Here is a 13,924-nt window from a genome sequence, read left to right on the forward strand (position 1 = left end):
ACAGGTGCGGGCGCAGGCTGGATCAGCCAGCGGGGCAGTCTGGGAATGGAAGTCTAGGCTCAGCTAGAAGAGGCAGAGAGGGCTCTGGAATGGGGACCCAAAAAGGTTCCGGGAGGAAAAGAGGCATGCGTGAAGGCTCTGTGGTGGATAAGAGGCTTTTATAGCCAAGGCTCTAAAGGAAGGCAGTAGAGCCTGGACCCACAGGATGAGCTAGGCCAGACTGGGAGACTGGAAAGACTTCTTGTTTGGGGTTGGTGTGTCCTGACGGGTTATGATCTGAGCAGACTCCCCTCCCTATTGCCAACCAGGGGGACTCAGAGTTCAGTCTTCTCCTAGTCCAACTCCAGGGGCAGCCATATGGTGCCATCTGTGGTGTGGCTCTGGTGTCCCATGTGTCATTCAGGGTCCAGGGCCATTCGTGAGGGCGTTTCAGTAAGAACCATGACAAGGTCTTGACTCTGACTCCAGAGACTAGAGTCAGGGAAAAGGTCTTAGATGTAGTTGTTGAAGAGCTCTCTGTCAGGGTAGCGTGGGCCCGAATCCTGGGGCTGAGCCTAGGAGAGGCACAGGCCAGGAGGGGGCTGTCTGCAGGCAGGGACAGCGCATCCTGGGAAGAATGTAGTCCGGCAGGAGTGGGGCAGGGCTTCCAGGAAGTAGTTGGCCAGCTGCTGGGATGGGACTGGGTGATGCCCACTGGATTTAGGAATTCCTTGTGGCAGGAAGGAGCCACAGGTGAGTATGAATTCCTCTAAAAACTGAGCCAGAGGCCAGGCATGGTGGAGCATGCTTTTAATTCAGCACTTGGGAGGAGAGGTAGTTAAGTCTCTGAGTTTGAGGCTAGCCTAGTTTAACTTTCTTTTTTTTTCCTGAGTCAGGGTTCTCTGTGTAACAGCCCTGGCTGTCCTGGAACTCAACTGGTAGACCATGCTGGCCTTGAATTTACAGAGATCTGCCTGCCTCTGCCTCCTGAGTTCTGGGATTAAAGGCATGAACCACCATACCTAATTTAGCCTGGTCTAAATAGAGTTCCAGGACAGACAGAGCTGATTAGTAAGACACTGTCTCAATTTAAAAAAAAAAAAAGATTTTTTTTTTAGCTAGAAGTGAATAGATAGAATAGGTAATAAAGAAGTCATGTGTGTGTCACTGTGTGTGTATGTGTATCTGCACATGTCTGTGTGCTTGTGTATGAGTATCTGCATATATATGTGTGTGTGTGTCATTGTGTGTGTATATGTGTATGTGTATCTGCACATGTCTGTGTGCTTGTGTATGAGTATCTGCATGTATATATATATATATGTGTGTGTGTGTGTGTTTACATGTGTGTGTACATCTTCACGTATGTGTTTGTGCATATGTGTGTGGTACTAGTTGTCACCGTGGTCCCTCAGATAAGGAGTCTTGGGGAGAAGGAGACAAAGCTCTGTGTAAAGGAAATGGGAAGGACCGTGGTGGTCGAGAACTCAAGCAGGGTCGGTTTAGGAAAGTCCCGGCCAAGGGGTCCTCGGTGTGGCCTGGGTGGAGGAATGCCTGTCAGTCATGGCCTGAGTGGAGGAATGTCAATCATGGAGAGGGACTTCAGGGGATTCCCCACGGCTGGGACACGAACTCTAGTTCCCAGCCTGACTGGTGAGCAGGGACATCGGGGTGAGCTCTGGAGAGAAGACCAGTTGGGACAGTGAAAGGGGGGGAGGGGTGAAGGGGCCACGTGGGGGTGAGTGCCTGGGGGCAATTTCCTCTGGCTCTGGAAGCCCCTTCTCCAGCACACAATGACTCCCCCAGCTCCGTACTCACAACCTAGGTAGGTGTAACTCCTGTCAGGATCTGTGGGTCAGTTTCCCCCTGTGTAATCAATGTGTGGAGGGGGAGCCATGTTCTTTGAGGTCCTTCTGCTCCAAGCTTCTATAAAAATTGGTTTGGCCTTGCTTGGAGGCTTGTCCCAAGACACTCGGTGAACTCAAATTTCCCACACAGGTCAGTCCTGGGTGTCCTGTAAAGGACCCAGAATTCTCTCCACAGCATCAGGGGCCGGTGGAGAAAGACAGAGGAATGGCCACTAGGGGCCGCTAGGACCCAACCCAAGGCTCGCCTGAGCACAGACCTCTACTTAGAGCTTCAGCCTTTTGGCGCTGGAAAAGTCCACCACGGAGCTGGGCCTCTCCAGCCATTGAGGGGAGGCAGGTAGGTTGGGAGAGACTGTGCCACCCTCTCTAACCCTGCAGCTGTCTGTGTTCACTCTGTCCTCTGGGCTGTGAGGTGCCTCCTAGCCCTGGGCGCTCTGTTTTTTTTTTTTTTTTTTTTTTTTAAATTTGGTTTTCAAGACAGTGTTTCTCTGTGGTTTTGGAGCCTGTCCTGGAACTAGCTCTTGTAGACCAGGCTGGTCTCGAACTCACAGAGATCCACCTGCCTCTGCCTACTGAGTGCTGGGATTAAAGGCATGTGCCACCACCGCCCAGCCCTGGGCGCTCTGGGGTTTGCTCTTTCACCCTGGCTCACCTTTCACTCCACTCGGGAACTTAGTGGGGAGCCTGATCGTATTAGAGAGGGAAAAACACCCAAAGCTTTCAGGCTCATGGTCCTGAACACCCCACTGCAGGGGAAGCTGAGTGCTGCTCCTGGGATTGGGTGGACTGCTTCTCCCTATATGCTGCCAATATTCAGGCAGAAACTACTTTGAATAAAGGTTAGGAGAGGACAGCACATGACCCTCTGCCCTGGGGCGAGGGCTTTAAGCACCCCAGAAGCCTTTGATGGGTCAGAAATTTGGAGGTATAGCAGTCGCCCTAAGAGTCCCTGAAGCAAGCGGTATGCGGCCACCATGTTTGATAAGCCGCTGTGAGGGGCAGGCAGCACACCCAGGGGGAAGGCGGGATATCCACCTTTCTCTTTTCATTCAAGAATCAACCAGCCCCAGTCCCAGCTGAGACACCCAGAGCTCCAGGGTCTGACCAGAGGGAAAGATGCTAACCTACAGTGGATGAGGGTGTGATGGAGTGGTGACCCAGCGGCTTCCTTGAGCAGTGGTCCAGTGAGGGAGGTGGGACAGGACTCTTGATGTGGGGACCCAAGGCTTCACTCAGGCCTTTGAACTTTATATCACTCAACAGGAATAATTCCTGCCAGCGTAGGGGGCCAAAGCTGGTGAACTTTGCGAGTTCACTCCCAGCAGGAACCCTGGTACCTCCGAAATCCACAGCCCCAAATACCTTCCCAACCTGCCCTGAGGGATGCAGACTGAGAAAGGGATGGTGGAGGGAGGCATGGGAGCTGAGGCTCCAGGGCAAGTGTGGGGGTGGGGTGGCGCTCGGACACCCCTTCACCCAGCAGCATCAAAGGCTGCTGGGAAGCGTGTGCAGAATAAGGTGGAACATTATGGAAATTGTCTCCGCTGCTCCGCGGCCTAAGAATTCACGGTCAATGAGAGGAATTTCCTCCGGTCCTCATATTTTTTCCTCTCTTTGAAAGTAAAGCCTTTGGATCAAACACACACAAATCACGGTCATCTGTGTCTCCTGCACTCCGCTCGCCTCACAGAAGTGAGCAGGATTGAACGGTTTTAAACTCTTTCCAGCGTTGGAGGGTGGAGCCAGCTCGCTCTGGAGTCTGGGTGTGCAAACAGTCCATCCTCAGACCCCCTTCCTGAGCGCATCCCACTGAGCATGGCTTGCCGCGGTTCTTGTCCTGACTTGCCCACCCTCAGACATTTGGGTTGGCTGAGTCTCATTCAATGTCTGCCTTGCTAGGAGTGATTGATTACACCCATGCAACACGGAATTTCAGTTTTCTTAAAGTAACACGAAGAACGGTGTTTCCAAAAATACTTCTATACTAGTCAGCACCCCAACCCCTCATTCCCTTTGCCAGGGCAGTTGCGTTCATGGTCCCAGGTTGGCTAGCAGTGTTGATCCTGGGCTGCTCCCAGGAGGGCAGGGGATACCGCCTTTCTTCTCGGGACCCCTCCCCCACCTCCTGGGAGCTCTAACATGCACAAACACGCACAAGTCTGTTGAATCCGTATTCCAGATATGTTACCATGAGTCGGTAAACACTTAACCAGTTCAGTAACGGATTCTGATTTTTTTTCCTCACTTTTGCCAGTTTCCCAATTAGTAAAAGCGTTACTTTCTCTGTCTTATTGTCCTCTGTCCCCATCACTACTTCTTCCCAATCTCATTTTACAGCCACGTGTCCCACTTCTTCCTGTCACTGCCCATGCTGCCCTGGTCACCCATCCATCGCTTGACTCTGTCCCCCCTGGCCCTGCAGCACAGCTCACTTCTGGAGAATGTCCCCCTTCGCTGGGTTTCAGACTCGCCTAACTTTTTGAAAAGTGGTATATCAAAAAACAATTTTTTTCTAGTTGCCTGAGACTACTTTGTTTTATACCCACCTTTGATGGGTGATTAGTATGGATTAACATGGAATTTGCATTTGAAAACTGATTTTGTTCAGATTTTTTTTTGTTTTTTTTTTTTGTTTTTTCAAGACAGGGTCTCTGTAGTTTTTGGAGCCTGTCCTGAAACTCACTCTGTAGGCCAGGCTGGCCTCAGACTCACAGAGATCCACCTGCCTCTGCCTCCCGATTGCTGGGATTAAAGGCGTGCGCCACCATGGCCCCGCTTTATTCTTAAGGCTTTTGCTGTAGGCCTGCGCCTTTCAGTGTTGCTCTGGAACCAGATGAGACTCAAGTACCACGGTTTTGACAGACTTTTCTCCCCTCCTCCCTGTTTTCTTCCCTCTTTCAGGATCCCTCTTTATTTCTGGTCCTCTGGAACTTCCAACTGGCCAGCTCTGTATGGGTTTTGTCATTTGCTCTATGGGGACTCTCGTGATCTGTGTCAAACTAGAGACTCAGGAGAACTTTGTTTTGTTTCTTGACTTTGCTCTTTTGGGAGAACTTTTGCTAGTTTTTATTGTTTTTAGAACTTCCTGTATCGATATTCAGTCTCCTTTATTTTCTTCCCACTGTGCATTTGTGTCCCCTGCCAACTCCTGAAGCCACCTGCCTGTTGTGGCTACACGCGAGGTGTTGTGGCTACACCCAAGGCTTTGTTTTGCAGGTGCTATTCCTTGTTTATTTGCTTTGGCTTCTGTCTGCTGCTGTGGGGTTTCATTTCCTCCAGGTTTTCCTTATGGGGGGGGGGCTGGTGATCCCCGGCAGGTGATACCTAGCAGAAGCAAGGCATTAAAAAGCCCAGGCAGGGCGCTAAGGAGCCCATGGGTGACTCTGTAGAGCGCCTGACTTGTTGACTGTGGGCTTTGCTGGGAAATCAGGAAGCCAGCTCTTTGGAGTGGACTCAGGACCCATTTCTAGCGGCAGTGGCTCTGAGAAAGATTCTTCAGCTGCTTTGTATGTCCGGGATCAAGATGCCCTTGTCTGCTGGTCTTGAGAGGAAGGCGTGGGAGGGGAAAGCCTGGCTCTTTGCTGTTCAGGGGGCACGGGGGGTGGGGGGTGGTGAAAGCGATTCCCTGCCTTTCCACCACCCTCTGCTTCTACTCCACCTCTCTCCATTGCCCCCAGTACTGGGTGCCTGAATGCCAGTGTTCTGGGGACATCCCCAGCACTGCTGTCCCTCGGCCTGGAGCAGTGGCCTCCCCTGCTCTCAGCCACTTCAGCTACACTTCCCTCATGTCAGGCTGCCTGGGGAAGCCAAGGACACGTCATCATCATCAGAGCAGCTAAGATTTATGCAGCTCTTGTTCTGTTCCCAGTGCTCCATTAAATGTGGGACAATGTAGTATCTTCTCATGGGATTCTTAGGGAGCCTGCTACGGAGCTGACTTATAAGGGCCCAGTGAGACCATCCAGACTCTTTTACCCGCCCTGGAGGGAGGGGCACAGCCCCTTGATGTCCCACCCTACCCTGCCTGATGGTTCCCAGGCCAGCCTCTCTGTGTCCAGCGTGCCTCGTGTTCTCATTCTCTCTCTCACCTTCACACAGGTTGTTTTCCTGAGAAGGGACCAGATACCGGGGGCTCTGGGCCTGGTGGCACAGGCCTGTAAGTTCAGCTATTCAAGCGTGCAGTCATGAAGATCACAAATTCCAGTCTTGCCCAGACAACTTAATGAGACCCTGACTCACACAGTAAAAAAATAAATGGGCTGGGGCTATAGCTTGGTGAACACTGACCTAGCCTATGAGGCCCTAGGACAGAGGTGGCTGGCAAAAGCTCCTGGCTCTCCTCGCAGTCCTGTGCCTGCAAGGCAGCCTTCCATGGTGTTTTCTTTTGGCCTCTAGAGACAAGCCTCTTCTCTTGAGTGACTTCGGTTTGTGGAAAAAGTTGGGCTTTATCCGTGCAGGGAAGCACCCACTGCTGGCCATCTCTTTCCGCTAGCAAAGGCTCCTTTTTCTCTAATTAGTGTCTAACCTGTTCATTTTCTGTCTCCGAGGTGACCAAGCGAGAGAGGAGCAGCACCAGAGGAAAAATCAACAGCTTAGTCACTCGGGGCTGCGGCCAGATGGCTGTAAACCCCACTGCATGCCTCTGCCACTACTAAGAGGTTCACAAAAAATAAATTCAGCACAGACTTTATTTTTAAAAATAGAGGCTTTATCAAGATGTAATTTCCATTTCCTATATCCAGTCAGTGGTCCCAACGTTTAGAGTTATTCATCCCCATCACAGTGAGTTTTAGAGCACAGACATCACCCCCAAAGGGAACCCCTGTGCCTGCTGGCAGCTACTCACCGCATGCCCCCACCCTTGCTGTCCCCTATGGCTCTGCCCATCCTGGCATCCCCAGTGACACAATCACATAGCAACATGGGCTTTCATGCTTGCCCTCTCCGTTAGTCTCACGCCAATTTGAATTAGTTACTCATTTAAAACCTATCTAAAATAATACTGAGTTATAAGCATTTTTTTTTTTGATTTTTGAGATAGGGTTTCTCCGTAGCTTTTGGTTCCTGTCCTGGAACTAGCTCTTGTAGGCCAGGCTGGCCTCGAACTCACAGAGATCCACCTGCCTCTGCCTCCCGAGTGCTGGGATTAAAGGTGTGTGCCACCACCACCCGGCCATAAGCATTCTTAATATACTCTGGACATAATTTCCTTAAGATACACGATTTAAAACCACCCCTCTTGCTCTGTGGATTGCCCCTCTTTGCTTTCCTGATGGTGTCCTGTGGTACACAGTTATCATTTTAGCGATGTCCAACTTGAGCGCAGTTCCCCTGATGTCAGGTTTAAGAAGTCATAGTCGTGGTCACCAAGATTTCCTCTAATCTCGTTTTCCCAAGAGCTTTATGGTTTTAACACTTTTAATTGGTCTTTGGTCTATTTTGACCAAATATCCAACTTCATTTCACACATGGGTATTTAGTTGTCCCTATTCACACACAGAACATGCTTCCCTCATCCGATTGCTTGGCACTTGCCTAAGCCGCTAGATCACGGCTGTGGAGGTTTGCCCTCCACTGCTGAATTTTCTTTATGCTCCTTTAACACTGCCTCGGTCACTCAGCTTTGTCTCGTGTGTGGAAACTGATGCAGGAGCCCTGAGCCCTCCAATTTAGTCGTCTTTTTTCAGGATTGCTTGGGTTATGCTATGGCCTATAGGAATTTGCATAGGAAATTCATAGTCAGATGGGCAGTTTTTGCGAAGAATCTAGCTGGGGTTTAGAGAGGGATTGATTGTTCTGACTGTAGATCGGTTTAGGGGAATGGTGATATGTTAAGAATTGGTCTTTAGAATGGATAAGGAAAATGGTACATTTACACAATGGAAAAAAAGTGACAGCTTGAAATTTGCGAGCAAATGGATGGATCTAGAAAACATCATATTGAGTGAGGTAACACAGACCCAGAAAGACAAATATCATATGTACTCACTCATAAGTGGCTTTTAAACATAAAGCAAAGAAAAACCAGCCTACAATTCACAATCCCAGAGAACCTAGACGACAAAGAGGACCCTAAGAGAGACAAACATGGATCTAATCTACATGGGAAGTAGAAAAAGACAAGGTCTCCTGAGTAAATTGGGAGCATGGGGACCATGGGAGAGGGCTCAAGGGGAGAGGAGAGAGGAAGAAAGGGGAGTGTAGAAAATATGTAGCTCAATAAAAACAATTTTTAAAAAAGAATTATTGGTCTTCTAAACTGGTGGCAGTGGCACACACCTTTAATTCCAGCACTTAGGAGGCAGAGGCAAGCAGAACTTTAAGCAGTTAAAGTAACCTAACTCTCTGAGTTTGAGGGCAGCCTGAATAGAGAGTGAGTTCCAAGACAGCCAGAGCTGTTATACAGAGAAACCTGTCTCAAAGCAAACAAGCAAAAACAACACAAAGAGTTGGTCTTCTGACCAGTGACTGTAGGATGTCTTTCCAATTTATTTAACAATAACTGCAGTTTTCAGAATACAATCTATTAAATTTGTTACTATTTTGTGGGGCAGATCAGAAGCAAGGTCTCTCTATGTAGCCCTGGCTGTCCTAGAACTCGCTATGTAGACCAAGCCAGCCTCAAACTTAGAGACACACCTGCCTCTGTCAACCAAGTGCAGATTAGAGGCGTGACCACTACATCCAGCAATGTTGTTCTTTCTGATGCTCTTTTACATGAAGTTTATCCTTAATTTCATTTTTGGATTGCTTGTTTTAAGTATAAATGCAGTTAATTATTGTGTGTTGATCTTGTAATCTGCAATTTTGGTCAGCCAATTTACTAGCTCTAATAGCCATGTATGTCTGTGTATGTATGTGCACACATGTATATGCTCTTTAAGATTTTCTACATACAAGAATATATCATAGGCTGAGTGGTGGTGGTAGATGATTTTAATCCAGCTCTTGGAAAGGCAGAGGCAGGCAGACCTCTATGAGTTCAAGGCCAGCATGGTCTATAGAGCAAGTGCCAGGATAGGCTCCAAAGTTGCACAGTCTTGAAAAAGAAAAGAAATCATAGTTTTACCTTTTTAAAAACAAAAAAAGGGTTATCTTTTATTTTCTTGCCTAGCTCCTCTGGCTAGCTCCTTCTGGATGGCTGTAGAATACGGCGTGAGGCATGGGCATGTTTGTCTTGTCTTGGTCTTAGGCAGAGGACAGCATGTCAGCTCTCACCATAAGTAGCATGTTGTGTGTTAGTGTGTAGTCTTGTAAGCTAAGGAAGTCCTTTAATTTCTGGTTGTTAAGCAGGAGAGCTTGTTCATGGAGAAGTGGGGATCTCAGGACCAGAAGACCTTGCCTGGTGCTCTGAGCCTAGAATCATGCCCCTACTTCCTACTCTCTCTCTAATCTGGGTTTTTTTTTTTTTTTTTTTTCTCAATGCAGGGTTTACTCAGTGAAACAGTCCTGGCTATCCTGGAATTCATTCTGTAGACCAGGCTGGCCTCGAACTCACGGAGATTCACCCATCTGCCCCTGTCTCCTGAGTGCTGGGATTAAAGGCGTGCACCACCACTGCCCAGCCTCAACCTGGGGTTTTGAAGTGGTTGCTAAGTGGCTTGCTTACAGGGAGCTCCAAAGAGTTGTGTTGTTAGGAGCAAGGTCTGAAAGTTAGAGGCCGAGGTGGGACTTTAGCTATGGACATCAGTAAGGCAGCATGACTGGAGAGGAGCCTTGAACTGGGAGTGGTGGCTTTGCCTTCGGAGTGTCCTGGGCCTGGGAGCTGGCAGCATCCCCAGCTGTCCGTATCTGGCAAGCATTTCTACCCCCACACAACACACTTACTGACCTCGGCGAGGAAGTGCTAAAAGGAGTACCCATGTCTGGGCCTGTGTCCAGCGGTCGTTAAGAGGGCTCCGAGGAGGAGAATCTATTTCAAGAGCACACCAAGTACACAGAGAGAAATTAGGAGAGTCGACAGGGGTTTGTAGCTATGGGGAAGGGGGGCTGTGTGGGGACATGTCTGGTGCTGAGCACCAAAGCTCGCTGCTAGGGGCCCAGCTCACTGGACAGATGAGAAGGGCAGGGCAGCTTCTGGTTCTGTAGACCAAGCAGGATGCAGGGGACCGACTGGTTACCAGATCGCGAGATGATGTTAGCCTCTCCTCAACTCCACCTGAGGCCAGTACACCTGGTCTCTCACAAATCCCCCAGCACAGCCTACTCAAGTTTCCTATGATTCATTTGAAGGCAGAAGCCCAGAGAACCACAGTCAGAATCTGTGAACTGAGATCCCAGGCTTTGGGCAGACAGGCTGAGGTATTGTGACCAGCGAGGCCACCGCTCAAATCCATAGAAGCTAACATGAGCCCTGCCCTGCAAATCTCAAGGCCAGACCTACCACCAAACTTTCATACTTCTTCCTGCAAGCTGGGTCATTCCCACCTTGACTGCCCATTTGCACTTGAGTTGGCTTACAGTTATAGGGAGAATGCTTGGGGCCTTTGTGTAAGCAGAGAGACTTATAGTTACATTTTTTTAAAGTAACCTAACTATTCTGTAAGGCCCTCGGGGATGCTACTGAATCTGCCCACCAAGGGAGCGGTCCTCACCCCAGCTCCCGCAGTAGAACCTCAGACTCAATGAAGAGACTAGGCCAGTGCGGGGACTGTGGGACCAGCTCTCAACCCTCAGGACCTCACGCTCTTTGGAGTTTCCAGGGCCTCGGTTTCTCCACTACACAAATCAGAGCAGAGTAAGTGCGTGTCTTCCCCCAGCCGTTGAGGCTTCTGGAAACGGGCTCCGGGGAGGTGGCTCACCCTAGCTGTGTCTTGCTTGGTGAAGGAGGGTTCAGGCCCTGTGGAGCCTGAGCCCTTGGCAGTCTGTCCTGCATTAGACTTCATGACTTCACCCTGGGGCTGTCCTGTAACTCTCAGCCTTTCTGGGATACCCCATTCCTTTTGGGGGGCTCAGGCTGGCTGGGGAGAGGACAAAGGATAAATTCTAAAGATCTCAGCTTGCCTGGGCGCTGACTGCCTATCTGGGGTCTACAGATATCCAGGGCCGGGGTTCAGAAGCTGACTAAGGGCCTTACAGGGGCAGTGTAGCTAGGGAGACAGTAGTTCAGTCCCTGGCTCAGCCGTAGGCAATCAGGGGTTTACTCCATCCTGTCCTCAGTTTCTTTACTTGTGAGATGGGGGTATCTAAGAGGGCCTTTCTCCACAGGCACAACCTACACTGGGTGGGAGATGGTAGTGGAGCCCCCTGGTGGTAGGGTTCCCACATTGTGTTGGCTCAGGGCCTTTAGGGAACTTCTGCAGATGGCTTGCTGGCGGCTACTCAGGGTGGGGCTGTCATAGCTGCTCTGGTAATTGATAACTGTGGAGGAGACAACTCTTCAGTGGCTTGCTGCTACTGGATTCCTGCTCTGCCTCCTCCATTTCCTGCCTCAGGTGACTGGCTCCTGTGGGCACTGGTGCCAAGGTGGGCAGGGAAGGTGGGTGCTCAGCCTGTGCCAGGGGTATAAAGGCATGTGGGCTGTCCCCGGGCCAGCTGCCTCCTGGACCATGGAGGCTGGCCTAGCCCTTGACCTGGGTCAGCGCGGTAGTCCATTTTACTTCAGAGGACTCTGCTCTTTGAAAATCTGAGATTTGCCCCAGCTCCACCTCTCGGGGTTCTAGCCTACCCAAGGGTCTCCCAGCACAGTCTTCTTCCTTTCTGTGATACCTCACAGAGCTTTGGAGTTGGTCAGGGACCCGAGTCTCCTGTGTCTCCCGGGTAGCCTCTGTGAAGTTAGCAGGCCTCTCCCCATTCTGGTTCTGGGTCTAGGTAGGCTCTTTATCTGTCATTGGCCAATTAAGTCAAAGAAGCATGTATTAAAGCCCAACTGTGTACAAGGCTAAATGCGACCAATGCGACCAGTGTCAGGACAGTCACAGAGCAAGGTTGAACTTAGTCCCAGACCCTTTCCCAGCAAGGCCTGAGCCTGTTATGAGAGTCTAGCTAGGCGTCTTGGGCCTGGAGCTGTTTGTTGTTTTGCTGTGTCTCTAAAACAGCCCCTACTGCCCCAAGTCTAGCTCTATGCTTGTTCTGAAGCTGGATCGAGTCACCCCAGGCTCAGGGCCTCAGGGAATGAATGGAAGGCTTTGGCAGATGAGGGTTGGCAGCGCCTTCCTAGTTCCTGTTCTGTTTGCATTTCCCCCAGAGACAGGACCACTTAGAAACCTATAAATGCCTGGCAGGGCCCATGGCCCAGGCGAGTATATAAATTGGGACTTGTAAAAGCCTAATGGTCCCCTCTGGACAGGGGAGAGAGAGGAGTGTGTGCCAGAAGTCCCCAGGCAGGGCCAGGGGCTCAAACCCCAAGCTGTCATGTAGACTGGCAGGCAGGGCAAGGGGAGAGGGCTGCTGTAGACTTCCATTGAATGCTAACTCTGCCCACATGGCCTCAGTCCTTCTCTCTGCAGCGTGGGTCACACACTTAGCATGCCAGATGGACTAGAGTTGCATGTGCCGTTGAGGGTTGGCAGGTATAGTGGCATGGGGTGCGGTAGGGCAGGCTCTCCACGGCTAACCAGGCTAACCTCAGACCCACCCTGCCCCTTTCTACAAGCCCCGCCCAGCCATGCTCTGCTTGGGAGAGCTCATAGGTACTCTTTAAGTCCTACGGTCCATGGGATTCTGTTGGGCCAGCCACTGTCACTGGTGGGGCTGTTAGGCAGGTACACAATAACGCTCTGCACAGGTCTGGAGCCTGTGCCTGGGAGGGAGGAGGGCAGATCAGGGCTGTCCTCTTGGGGTTTGTCCTCTAGCAGAAGTCACTGGGTCAGACCCTGCCCTGCCCTATCCAGCAGAGGGAGTGCCTGAGCTGTAGGCCTGCCTGTCACTGCCAAGAAGCCCTTCTTCATTTGCTACTCTCCAGATGTGGAGAGAGGCCAGTGGAGGGGGTCTCAGGAACTGTCCTCCACTTGGATTTCCTGTGGTGGGCCCTTCTACCTGATGGCCTGGGTCCTAAGGTACTCATGAGCCCCCAAGGCCATCAGAACAGGGGAATCCTTGGAGGATGGGTGCCAGTTTAGGGGATCCCTGGACCTGGCCACAGAACCAGAAAAGGACATCAAAGTGTATAATATTCCAGCTGAGGGGTTGCTGGATAAAGCCCTGCTGACCCCCAAATACCCCTTCCCCAACTCCTCTGAGCATAATGCCCTGGTCACATAAAGGGGATTTCACATCCTGGTTGTGGCAGGTCAAAGAAAACCTGGAGAAGAGTGAGACAATAAAGAGGAACCGGAAGGGGTGAACTCAAGGCACCCCTTCCTTGAAGTTAGAAGGGGAGACGCATACACAGAGCATAGGAGCAGGAGACCAGGGGCCCTGCAGGGAGGGGCAGAGTGGAGGAGGAGGGGAAAGAGAGGAAGGTACAGGGCTCCTAGGGAATCTAGGGTGTTGTTGTGAGGTAGGGGACAACCTCAGTTGGTCACCTGGAAGGACAGGCCTGGGCACTGTCCTAGCATCCCTGGGCAGACTCACCTGCATGTTCTAAAGACCCCAGAGAGCCTCTAAGCTGTGGCCCATGCATGGCCCTTCTCCTCCCATGACTCTCCTGGCCCAATGAGAAATACCAGCCTGCTGCACCTAACTCCAGTTTACTCTGAGTGACAGGGACAGTCCTGTTCCTCTATCATTTAGGGATGTGATCTGGGAATGGTAGCAGGCATGTTCCCAGGCTCTCTGATCTAAGGGACAGAGCTGAGGAGTGGCCAGGAAGCCTTGCTTGGCTGAGGAAGGGAGATATGGAGAAACCTCCTGCACTGCTGAGCCCCTAAGGATGCTGGGAATGAGTGCGGATGGGGAGGAGGAATCCCAGCAACCATGGCAGTCCAAGCCTTTGTTACCCTGCTGAGCTTGCTTGCCTGTCTCCTAGGTCTCAGTTTCTAACAGCCTTTGTCTCCTCTTCTCCCTCTCTCGGCTCTGAAACTAAATGGAATCCAACTGCCAGCACCCTGTGTGTTCCCCGTGTGCTCGAGGCTCAGCCCTTTTCATTATTAATAGAAATATGTCCTCATTGTACAGTTTAATTCTGCTTATCTGGA

Source organism: Alexandromys fortis, unplaced genomic scaffold (assembly GCF_014885135.2).
Source record: "Alexandromys fortis isolate MF-2015 unplaced genomic scaffold, M_Fortis_MF-2015_v1.1 scaffold_13, whole genome shotgun sequence".
NCBI lineage: Eukaryota > Metazoa > Chordata > Mammalia > Rodentia > Cricetidae > Alexandromys > Alexandromys fortis.